Source organism: Ascaphus truei, chromosome 5, assembly GCF_040206685.1.
Source record: "Ascaphus truei isolate aAscTru1 chromosome 5, aAscTru1.hap1, whole genome shotgun sequence".
NCBI classification, from domain to species: Eukaryota; Metazoa; Chordata; class Amphibia; order Anura; family Ascaphidae; genus Ascaphus; species Ascaphus truei.
In genome coordinates, this window is record NC_134487.1 from 43,079,333 (window position 1) to 43,091,478 (window position 12,146).

At 42.0% G+C, this 12,146-nt stretch overlaps 1 protein-coding gene across 5 annotated transcripts in view; it reads right to left on the reverse strand.

The window, feature by feature from the left end:
- The window catches only part of REDIC1 (regulator of DNA class I crossover intermediates 1), a 110,397-nt gene that overhangs the window by 82,566 nt on the left and 15,685 nt on the right, over nt 1–12,146 (reverse strand). The gene's annotated exons all lie outside the window — the stretch shown is intronic.

Genomic DNA, 12,146 nt, shown 5'->3' on the forward strand with positions numbered 1-12,146 from the left:
AGGGAGCCAGTATTGCTTTTCAGGACGTGCTGACAGGCGCATACATGAGCTGCCGTTTGCCTATTGAGCGATATGTACTTACTCGCGAGTGTACTTAAAGTGAGTGTCCTTTAGCCGGGGTATGCCTGTAATGTACGGCCGACTGTATATGACAGAAGTTAACAAAGCAGTCATACTTGAGCTGTTAAATCACAAGCCTAAGAATCCACAGTACACTGCTGAATGACATCTCATCATAAAAAAACACAACAATGTTGCAGTACATTTAGCAATGTATGCAATTTTCTTAGAAAAGTTAAAAATCATGACTTCCGGTATGGCGCCAGGGCTGTGAGGACGCACTGAGAAGAGCTCCGCTGGCCCGCCGGGGAAAACCGCTGTAACCGCGAGAAAATAGCCGGCAAAAATCAGCCAGAATTTAAAGGGACAGGCACCCCAACAAGCGGAGGCACCTGCATGGAGAAATATCTCTCCAAAACTGCACAGATGGCCCCAAAACAGCAGCAACAGCACCAGGACAAGGGAGAGAGAAGGAGAGAGACACAGAAAATGGCCGACAGCCATGAGGCTCAGACAGGAGAATCCAGCCAGAACGGGGAAGCAGACAAGCAGGCACAAACAAGATCAGAGCATGAAAGTATTGCAAAGGCTGTAGCAAGAGAAATTCTCCCCCAATTTGATAAAAAAATTGACAAAATAAAAACATCCATAGAAGAGCTGAAAAATGAGCTGTCAGCACACACCTCAAGGGTGGAAGAGGCTGAAACAAGAATTAGCACTGTGGAGGACGAAATGTCTGACTTGCATCAAGCACTAGAAACAATGCGGAAAAAAAACTGCATATTAGAAGAAAAAGTAGACGACCTTGAAAACCGGTCCCGACGAAACAATATAAGACTGATAGGAGTACCTGAATCAATAAAACAGCACCAGCTCATAGAGTTCTGCGAGAAATGGATCCCAGAACATCTTGGACTATCCGCAGATAATGCAATAAAGATAGAGAGAGCGCACAGAATGGGTGCTGCACGACAAGACCAAGAAACTAAACCTAGAGCAATAATAGCAAAGATTCTCAACTTTGACGACAAAGTCAGAATTATCAAAGCTTTCAAGGAGACGGACCAACTGACATTTGAGAACAAGAGAATAATGATTTTCCAGGACTATTCGGCCACGGTCTCACAAAAAAGGAGAGAATTTAGCAGGGTATGTACCACTCTCTACAAGCAAAAACGGAAATTCGCATTGATCTACCCAGCAACTCTAAAAATATACACCGACACAGGGGTGAAAACCTTCACATCCCACGACCTGGCGGAAAAGTACGTGACAAAGATGACAATCCCCAGGAACGCAGAGGAGGACCGGAATGACACAAGAGACGATGATCGCTAAAGTGGACAGATGCAGAGCCCAAGATCACATTTTACTTGAAAGAGACTGAATTAAGACATTTGTCCCGTGTCCCATGATAAAAGATAAAAAAAAAAAAAAATGTGAATGTATGGGGGGGTGCAAGAACATAAGTATAAGTGTGGCCCAAGAAGGGGTATGAACAAGCATAGAGTGAGTGACAGTACATAGGGATATATGTAGATATCTGAATGTGTAACTGATATTAACCCGCAAAGGAATGCTTGCTGGAATGGATGCAAAGGAGTGACCAAACCGGGAGGGGGGGGGGGGAGATAAAAGATATAACAGGGGAGGGAGAGACAAGAACGCCTCAGGCAAGAGAATGGAGGGGGGGGGGGGGGAAAGAGGGAAGGGGAGGAAAGGGACACAAGGGGGATGAGAGGGGGGGAGAGAGGGGGAGTGGAGAGAAGGGGGGAGGAGAGAAGAGAGAGGGAAGAGGGAGGGGGAGGAGGACGACGAAGAAAGGGAGGGGCAGGCGAAAAGAAAGAGAGGTCAAAACAAAAAAGCATAAAAACATAACAATGTGATTGTGATTGTCATGCAATAACCTGAAAGTTCTTTTTTTTCTTTTATCCTATTGTGTTCTTATTGAGTTAAACCTACAGTGGACTCCTGGTATCGCAACGGGGAGAAAGCAGCATAGTCAGAACAAGAAGAGATAAAAACAGACAACGGACAGAAACAGACAACCTAACAGCAAGAAAATAACCGATCCCCAACGGGGACAGAGACGAGCAACCACGACACTGATGTAAGGTATACAGCTACACAACCACATGAACATACAAACAATGAGACCAAGAGAATAGCGGGAAGGAGGGCACACACACACACACACGCCACAACAATAGAAGCACTCATAACATCAGCAAGAAACGTAAGGAGACGAACAAGAGGGAAACATAGACATACAGACACCTTAATATACGGCCAAAGATAGGAAGAAACAAGGACAAAATAGCCAAGGGACAGGGACACAACAACAAAACCAAAACAAAAGAATAAAACAAAAAATGGCATGCAACAGAACAAAAAAAAAAAAAAAAAAAAAATAAACAAATAAAATAGTAAATATACCCCCCGGCAGGGACAAGGAGACTAAAGTGCATACACAAGGAGACACACAAGAGGGTAGAAAGTACACCTCTGGAAAAAAGTGAAGTCCAGAAAAGAAAGGAAAGTTAAAAGTTTAAACAGTTAAAAAAGTTAGAAGTTCTAATACAGAAAACCAGGCAGAGATCATGTTGACAAGCCAGGCTAACAAAAACATAAAAGAGTGTTGGGAACAAGTAGAAAAGAGAGAAAAAACCCAGAATATCATAATTAACAGGAAACAAGAGAAAGCAAACGATGACATACATAGAGGACACAGAACAGACTTAGACACAAAATGCATACACGAATAATAACATGGAATGTGAAGGGGCTTAACAACCCAATAAAACGCAAAAAAGTACTAAGCTACCTAAAAAAACAAAAAGCAGACATAGCATTCCTGCAGGAGACGCATCTAAATTCAAAAGAAAGCAATAAACTACAAAGAGATTGGGTAGGACACAGCATTTTCTCCCCGGCAATAGGAAAAAAAGCAGGAGTGGCCATACTCATAAATAAAAATCTCCCCCTAGAAATAATCAACACAGAGAGAGACAGTGAGGGAAGATTCATAGTAGCAGAGGTCAGAAGTGGAGGAATAGACTACCTCCTAGGAAATGTCTATGGACCAAATGACCATAAGACGGAATTTTTCCAAGAAACTATAAACAAGATACTAAAATACAAACATAGAAACCTAATACTGGGGGGGGACTGGAACGCAATACAGGACAAGTTCCTAGACAGATCAAATCACAACGATAGCATGCCCAAAGACAGCGCCCAAACCAAAAATATGGAATTGATTAAAACAGCACTAGGGATAGTAGACGGATGGAGAACGCTCAACCCACTGGAGAGGGACTTCTCCTTCTACTCCAATGCACATAATTAATTTTCACGAATCGACGCAATATTACTAACACCGAACCTACTAAACAAAATAACACACATAGATATGGGAGAGATAATTATATCTGATCACGCAATGGTACGCCTAGATCTAGATATGGGACTGGGCAGAGAAAGCCCAAACACCTGGAGATTCCCAAATTACCTAAGCAATAGCGAAGACTTTGTGAATTACTTAAAGAGAGCCTGGGAGAGATTTGACAACACAAACCAAGAACACAGAGCAAACCCCATACTCTACTGGGAAACATCAAAAGCGGTAATTAGAGGGGACATTATGGCATATGTATCCAGAAGAAAGAAACAGGCAACACAGGAATTCTGTAAGGCCAGTAAAGAACTAAGCGAGGCATTCAAAATATTCAAAACAGACCCAACACCCCAAAACAAAGAAAGCTATAGCCAGAAAAAATCCATATGTGAGGTAAGGCTAGAAAAAAAAGAACTAGGGAAAAAATCAGTAAAAGAAGCCAAATTTTTCCGACACGGTAATAAGACGGGTAGACTCCTGGGAAATCTTATGCGTAACTACAGGCCAACTGCGCCCATCACTAAAATATATGATAAGACAGAGATAATCACAGAAGCAAAAAAAAATAAACGAGGTGTTCAAAGAATACTACAGCAAACTGTATAGGGACGGACAAATAACTACAGAAGGAATATAAATACCTGGGCGCTACCTAGGAATAGGGTAAGTATGGTATCAAAAAACCTTGATGGTAGACAAGGTTTTCCCTCTGGTTCTTGTCCTCCTGTGACTCTAACCCCAATGGAGGATCTACCCAGGATCCTTCAAATGGAAGCAAAAAGAAAGAAGGGGAAGGGGGAGCACTGGTGGAGTAATAAAGTCGAGTGATATCTGATTCAGGTGTGTAGAACACTGAAAAATGGATGGTGTGAAACTAAAATAATTTAAACACTCACACGGCCTTGTGCGAATGCTTGCGCATCAAGGTATCTTTTGCGTCCTTGGTTCTTTTTCTTGTGGATTCAGTCTCCACTTCTCGTCAGGGTCCTTTTTCTCTCGATCTGGTGTCCCTTGTCTTCTTTGTACCTCACCTTTTTCTTGCGTGTTGTATCACCCTCAGAGGAAATAAATAGGGGTATCAACAGTAATAGATATAAAAGATATAAAACCACAATCGTGCAACAAAGGGGTGGCACATGGATAGAGTATATAGAGTATATAAACACTCACACGGGCATGTGTGAGTGAACACTGAGGGAAGGTATCTTGACCTCCAGGTAGATCTCGATGTGCCAAAGAGCCTAATGTGACTCTATGGCAATTGGAACAAGGTGTAGATAGAAATAAATAAATATTTACTCACACGGCCAAGTGTGAGTCCCCACTTGGAAAGGTATCTTGTGTGGTCCGTCAGGAGTCCCTGGATAGGGGCTGTGCCAGCCTCTGATGGTGATGGTTCTCTCCCAAAGGCAATGAAGAAATCTGTCAGCTCAGAATGTATGGGCTAAACTCTTTATTAATAGCAAGATTAAAACAACAAGCTCACCGCTCGCTCAACCAGTGAGCTGCGGTGTAAACAAGGGTTAAGAAGGCCAGTCTGTGGGGGATGTTTAGCGGGACTCGTGGGGCTGCAGTAAAAACTCTCGCCGCGTCCGGATGGAGCTCTGCACTTCCCGTGTCCTGCTCCCTATGGTGGCCGTAGTACGGAGCCTGAGGAAGCCCATAGGGCGAAACGCGTTGCTCGATATCCCCCTACCTTTTTGAACTGTTGCGGCCACCATAGGGAGCAGGACACGGGAAGTGCAGAGCTCCATCCGGACGCGGCGAGAGTTTTTACTGCAGCCCTACGAGTCCCGCTAAACATCCCCCACAGACTGGCCTTCTTAACCCTTGTTTACACCGCAGCTCACTGGTTGAGCAAGCGGTGAGCTTGTTGTTTTAATCTTGCTATTAATAAAGAGTTTAGCCCATACATTCTGAGCTGACAGATTTCTTCATTGCCTTTGGGAGAGAACCATCACCATCAGAGGCTGGCACAGCCCCTATCCAGGGACTCCTGACGGACCACACAAGATACCTTTCCAAGTGGGGACTCACACTTGGCCGTGTGAGTAAATATTTATTTATTTCTATCTACACCTTGTTCCAATTGCCATAGAGTCACATTAGGCTCTTTGGCACATCGAGATCTACCTGGAGGTCAAGATACCTTCCCTCAGTGTTCACTCACACATGCCCGTGTGAGTGTTTATATACTCTATATACTCTATCCATGTGCCACCCCTTTGTTGCACGATTGTGGTTTTATATCTTTTATATCTATTACTGTTGATACCCCTATTTATTTCCTCTGAGGGTGATACAACACGCAAGAAAAAGGTGAGGTACAAAGAAGACAAGGGACACCAGATCGAGAGAAAAAGGGCCCTGACGAGAAGTGGAGACTGAATCCACAAGAAAAAGAACCAAGGACGCAAAAGATACCTTGATGCGCAAGCATTCGCACAAGGCCGTGTGAGTGTTTAAATTATTTTAGTTTCCCACCATCCATTTTTCAGTGTTCTACACACCTGAATCAGATATCACTCAACTTTATTACTCCACCAGTGCTCCCCCTTCCCCTTCTTTCTTTTTGCTTCCATTTGAAATAAATACAGAAGCAAGAGATATATTTTTTAAAGATATTAAAATACCTAAAGTAAATCAAGAAGAAATGGATAGTTTAAACTCCCCTATCACTCAAAAAGAGATAAAGGACACAATCCAAAACCTAAAAAACTGCAAGGCCCCAGGTCCAGATGGCATGTCAGGGGAATATTACAAACTCCTAAAAGAAAACTTGATAGAACCATTACAACATTTATATCACAAAGCCCTTAAAGACGCCACGTTTATGCAAACAAGTGAAACAGCCCACATAATGATAATACACAAACAAGGCAAGGACCCCCTGAGACCAGAATCGTATAGACCAATATCACTGATCAATCAAGACGCAAAAATATTCACCAAAATTATGGTAGATAGGTTAGCGAACATTCTTCCATCCTTGATACACCCTGACCAGTCGGGATTTGTCAAAGGAAGATCCGCAGTGAAAAACATCAGAAAAGTACTAGCGGCAATAGAGTGGGTCAGACTACACAAGATAGAGAATACAGCCCTAGTAACAATCGATGCCGAGAAAGCATTCGATAACATAATGTGGGAACATGTGTTCTTTGTGATAGATAAATTTGGATTCAAGGGAAACTTTAATAACATGTTAAAGGCAATGTACAACACCCCAAAGGCTAGAATAATAGCAGCAGGACACCTATCAAGCCCATTCCAACTATACAGGGGGACACGTCAGGGGTGCCCGCTGTCACCCCTGCTGTTCAATCTAGCTATAGAGCCTCTGGCTATCTACCTGAGACAAATGAAAGACTTTATTCCCCTAAAGATAAACAAAACAGAATTGAAACTATCAATGTTCGCAGACGACATACTAATGTTCATGACTAACCCAGACGAATCAATCAAAAAGGTCCTACAACAAATAGAGACATTCGGGTCATTCGCAGGCTTTAAAATAAATATATCTAAAACAGAAATGATGTACATCAAAAAAAACCCAGATACTAAGACATCATATAATCTCCCTGTAAAAGTAACAAAAAAAACCATCAGATACCTAGGGATCATGCTGGAGGCAGAAATTTCCAGACTATACGAGAATAATTTTAAACCTATCATAAAAAAAATAGTACAGGAACTAAAAAACTGGACGACACTACCCTTATCGCTATTTGGGAGAGCAAGTGCGATCAAAATGATATCGTTTGCCAGACTCCTCTATCCTATGCAGACTCTCCCCATGCTCCTCAAACATGAAGACAATACGGCAATAAATAGAGCGATGACAAAATTCCTATGGGGAAATAAGAGAAGCAGAATAGCTCTAAAAAAAACTACAACTACCAAAGGAAATGGGGGTATCAACCTGCCAAACATCAGAACTATAACATAGCAAGCATAATGAGACATGTAGGAGATTGGATAAATGATACCAATCACTACTCCTCCCTAGAAATAGAAAAGGAGTTCTCTCCAGAGACCTCCCTGAAAGAGCTATTACATACTAAATTGGGAGATATCCCAGTGACACAAAGAAACAACATACTAATCAAAGATACTATAGTAACATGGAAAACGGTCAGGAAAAAGTTTAAACTGTCACATACAATCTCAAGATATCTACCAATTCAAGACAACCCCAAATTTATACCAGGACATACCCAAACATCATTCCAAGTTTGGAAACAAAAAGGGATTACTTGCCTAAAAGACGTGATTAACACAGACAAACAGGAATATATGACATTTCAGGAGCTCGCACAAAAATGGGACATCCCCCAAAACCTAATACATGCCTTCTCATATACACAGTTAATCAGTTTCTGCAAAAAGTTGACAAATCACAAAACTACAGTACTAAACAACAATAGAATAGACGACTATTTTAAAGCAAAAGAGCAGGACAAAAGTAAATTGTCAGAGCTATACAGCATTATTAGAGACCAAGACATAGAGAGCACACACGCCAACACACTCAAGGCATGGAAAAAAGATTTCCCAGAAATACAAAACATGGAACAGCTAATACAGGGCATACACAGGGTGCACAAGATCATACCGTCAGAGACATGGAGGGAAATGCAATAGAAAATAACACATAGAGCATACATAGCATTTAAACGACAGATAAAGACCAGGACAGAGGATACCACGTTTTGCCCTAAATGCAAGACACCAAAGGCGGACCTTAAACACTGCCTCTGGACATGCATACATATATCTAGATATTGGGACCAAGTGCTAGACTATATGAAAACAAAATTAAAAGTCTCATGGACAAAGGACCCAATACCTATTATATTTGCAAATATAGAGAACTGGACGGAGGGCAAACAAATCAGCAGAGCAGTAACCAGACCCACAGAGATTATACTACTAGCGGCAAGAAAGACCATTATGATAAACTGGATACAAACACAACAGCCCTCAATGGAACAACTATATGACACACTATACAAACTAATGACAATAGACAAACTGGAGACGTCCACAGACAGAAACAGAACAACGGAAGATTTCCGCCAGAGATGGGACTGGTTCCTCGAGGAAAGAGACTCGCAGACAGGGGACAGTTTAGTCTAGGGTAAAGACTGGAGACAGAGGACGGAAAGGGGTGAACAAGACCACCACGACAAGTTAGGTTAGAATACAAGGTTAAAGTTTAAGGTTAATTAGATAGGAATCGAGCTGGAGAAAACCGTATCCATAATGTGTAATACAAGTATGTAATGAGGGAAACAGACCCGGAGAAAACACAATCGCTCGCACTCAGAGCAAAAATGAATCCAAGCTCGAATTCAGAGTTAAGAAAAATGTATGATTAATATATGAAAAATATGTAAACAATATATGTGAACAATGTGCGACACAATGTACATGTAACAGCACAAATTTTTTCAAGCTGTTCGCCTATATACTGAAAATGTACCCAATAAAAAAGATTTGTGAAAAAAAAAAAAGAACAGTTAAAAATCACAAAATGTTACTTATATGTTTCTTGTGAAAAAATGAATGTTTATGGTTAACGACAGCTCTGCCTCTGTGGGGGCTGCGTGTGGTCTGTCCTGCGGTGGAACAACACCATGTGTATGCATGTGCATGTATAAGAGAATTACAGCAATAGGCACAACCTCTCAAGACTTATTTTATTTATAACAACATTTATATAGCGCCCTTATCCAGGGCACTGTACATTGTTTTACTAACTAAAAGGTGTGGTTTCATATATATTTCATTATAGAGTGATTGTTAAGATGTCATTGTGGTGGGAACATTATGGCTGTGCTATGGGTTAGGTGCATTGAGAGCTTGCTTGGTTAGTGGTCAGGGGTTGGGGCCATGTCTCTTGATTTCATTTTGTCAGTGGCATGGTGAATGGTCTGACAGTGGGGACAATGGAGGCAATTGGATCGGTGGGTGATTTCGGAGGGTTTGGGAGTGACTTTAGGAAGGGTTGAGGGTAGGGAAAATCATGGGTGTTGGGGAGGGTAGGGTGAGTCAGGGGATAGGATGTTAACGGTGGATCATGGAATGTGATGAAGAGATGAGTTTTGAGTTGGCGTCTGAAGATAGTTAGGGAGGGGGCAGATTGAATGTGCTGGGGGAGCTTGTTCCAGTGGAGGGGGGAGAGCAGTAAGGCAAATCATCAGAATTGAGAGGCACAGTGGGCTGGGGGGGGGAGGGGAAATGAGGGTTGTGGCAGTCAATGAGCAAAGAGGACGGGAAAGGATGTAGTGAAAGATGAGTGCTGAAAGGTAAGGTGGGGCAAGATCAGAGGCATATACCAGGATTCTTCAATCTGGGGCCCGCAGTGGGACTTAATGTGGTCCTTGGAGTCACTTGCCCAAGCAACTGGTATAAAATTAGCTGGAGCAAAGTGCACTTTTTTGTACCTTGTAAGTTAAGGTAATGTAAAAATATATGGTACACACATTATACATGCTTGCAAAATGTTGAAATATTAAGTTTTTACATGCATCTATAATTATATTGCAATAAGCTTGTGGTCCTTCTACTAATGACTTATTTCTGATCTGGCCCCTCTGGAGAACTGGTTGAAGAAGCCCGGTATTTACACAAGCGTGTGCACTCATCATAATTAAAAATACAAATTATACATCACCTAAACATGTTTAAAAAGCAGCAGAACATGGTGAAACATTTAAAAAAAAAAAAAAAAAAAAAAATAGGTTTGAAGCAGGGGGTCTCCAGAGCTGAACCATGTTAATTTCGGCTCTGGGAACCACCTGCTTCCCGTAATATTTACCTCTGAAGGGGTTGCCGGTTGGTGCTCCGGATGGGCCATTGAAATGGCGGATTTAAATGTCCCGCGGAAAAATAGGAAGACGTGACGCTATCCCTTGCTACTTCCCACTGGTCGGGAAACAATTAAACCTATAGAGATACCGGCACCCCATAAAAAGAGGTAGGTATATCAGGAAGCAGGGAGTCCCCATAGCTGAAGTCAACGTGGTTCAGCTTGAGTGACCCCCTGCTTCCCACCTAGGGGGGGAAACATTTGTTTTATGAGCAGATGCTCCTTTAAAAGAATCGACACCGCACACCGTAATAGGTGAAAAGGGTGAATATGTTGTAGTCAAAACAAGACAAAAAAAATTTGTGAAATCTGCTGCACTGCATAAAAAGTCAAGAAATACAGTTACCGGTGCTCCTGCAATCAGGAATAGCCTGTAGTAAGTAATCCAAGGTACATGAAACAGAAAAGCATCACAGGGCACTGCAGATGTTTAACCTATTTATTAGCCAAATATTGGTACAACATTTCGACCTACATAGGTCTTTATGAAATGAGAAAGTGGCATGAAATATAAGCATCATATAGTGTCTCTAAGTAGTCCACATAATCCCCATAGTGCCTCTGTTAATCATCCATTAATCAGCTCCATCCCTGCAGTTACTCATACATCAGCTGGATCCAATTTGATTTCTCTGTCTTCCGTTTTTTGGCCTTCCTGATTGGTCCATGTCTTGTCACGTGACGCGCCATGTTCTAACGTCATCACGTTGCTCGACATAATCGCATTGTTTCTATAGGGTGCTTATCCATAGTCATGGTCACAGCTCCCTCGGTTCCTTCTATTTACCTCCGTTGCCAAGCGATATAAATCTGACTTCATCGCATAATCCCGTTTTTTGTTTACTGGTTGTCCTGGTGACCAATGCTCTTCTGCAGGCTCCTGATTGGTTGTGCTGTTTCCAGAGTCTATGGGGTACATATTTATTAAAGTACAACAGTCATTGTAACTTGTTACTGCCCATTTAGATTTACATTTTTTAAAGCACACTGAAGCAGCAATCTCCACATAAACAGTAGTTTAAATCATATCGTCTTAGTAAAATGCCTCCTGAGCACGTGCTGCTTGTTTTTTTGGGGGCGGCAAAGTAATTATTGTCTTGATCTCCAACGTTTGACGTTGATGGTAATCTTAAAATTGCAACAGAGAAAAGCACTCAAAAGGTTTGATTAGTGTGGCTTTAATTACCAACACTGTGCATTGACATTCGCCTAATGATTATGGATTATTAGGCATGCATGCTTTCCCCCAATACTTATTCCACTTCAAAGGCTTTACTTACGGAGGTCCAATTCTGCGTAACAATTGCAAAAAATTTTTTTTATTTCAGTGGACCCTGCTTAGTTTCAATCCAATACCTACTTGTAACTAAATAGTTAAAACAGACACTGTTCTGTATTGCGTTTTACTATGTTTCAATATATCTGTCTTCAGTAAATCGATTGAATTTTAATTGGATTCTTGGTGCTTTTTTCTCTCGCTTTTCTCTGTTCCAATTTAGGCGCGCGTAAAGTGCCCGTGACGGGCGACGTCCCCAGTCGATGCAAGCGAAAGTAATATTTCACTTTGCGGCGGCATCGCTGGCTTTCTGGCATTTCATTGGTTCATGGGCTGTCACGAGGCGACAGCCCTTGAAAAATCAAATATTGCCAGCTTCCAAATTTGTCGACGCGACATCGCTCCACCGCAGTCGCGCTTACTATAAGCGCACGCGCTGCGGCAATGTATTTGTTTTTGGGCGACGTCGCGGGCACTATACGCATGGCCTTAGACTGGTCTGTCTGTCGGTCTTTAAGAGCAGCATGAGAGTCTGT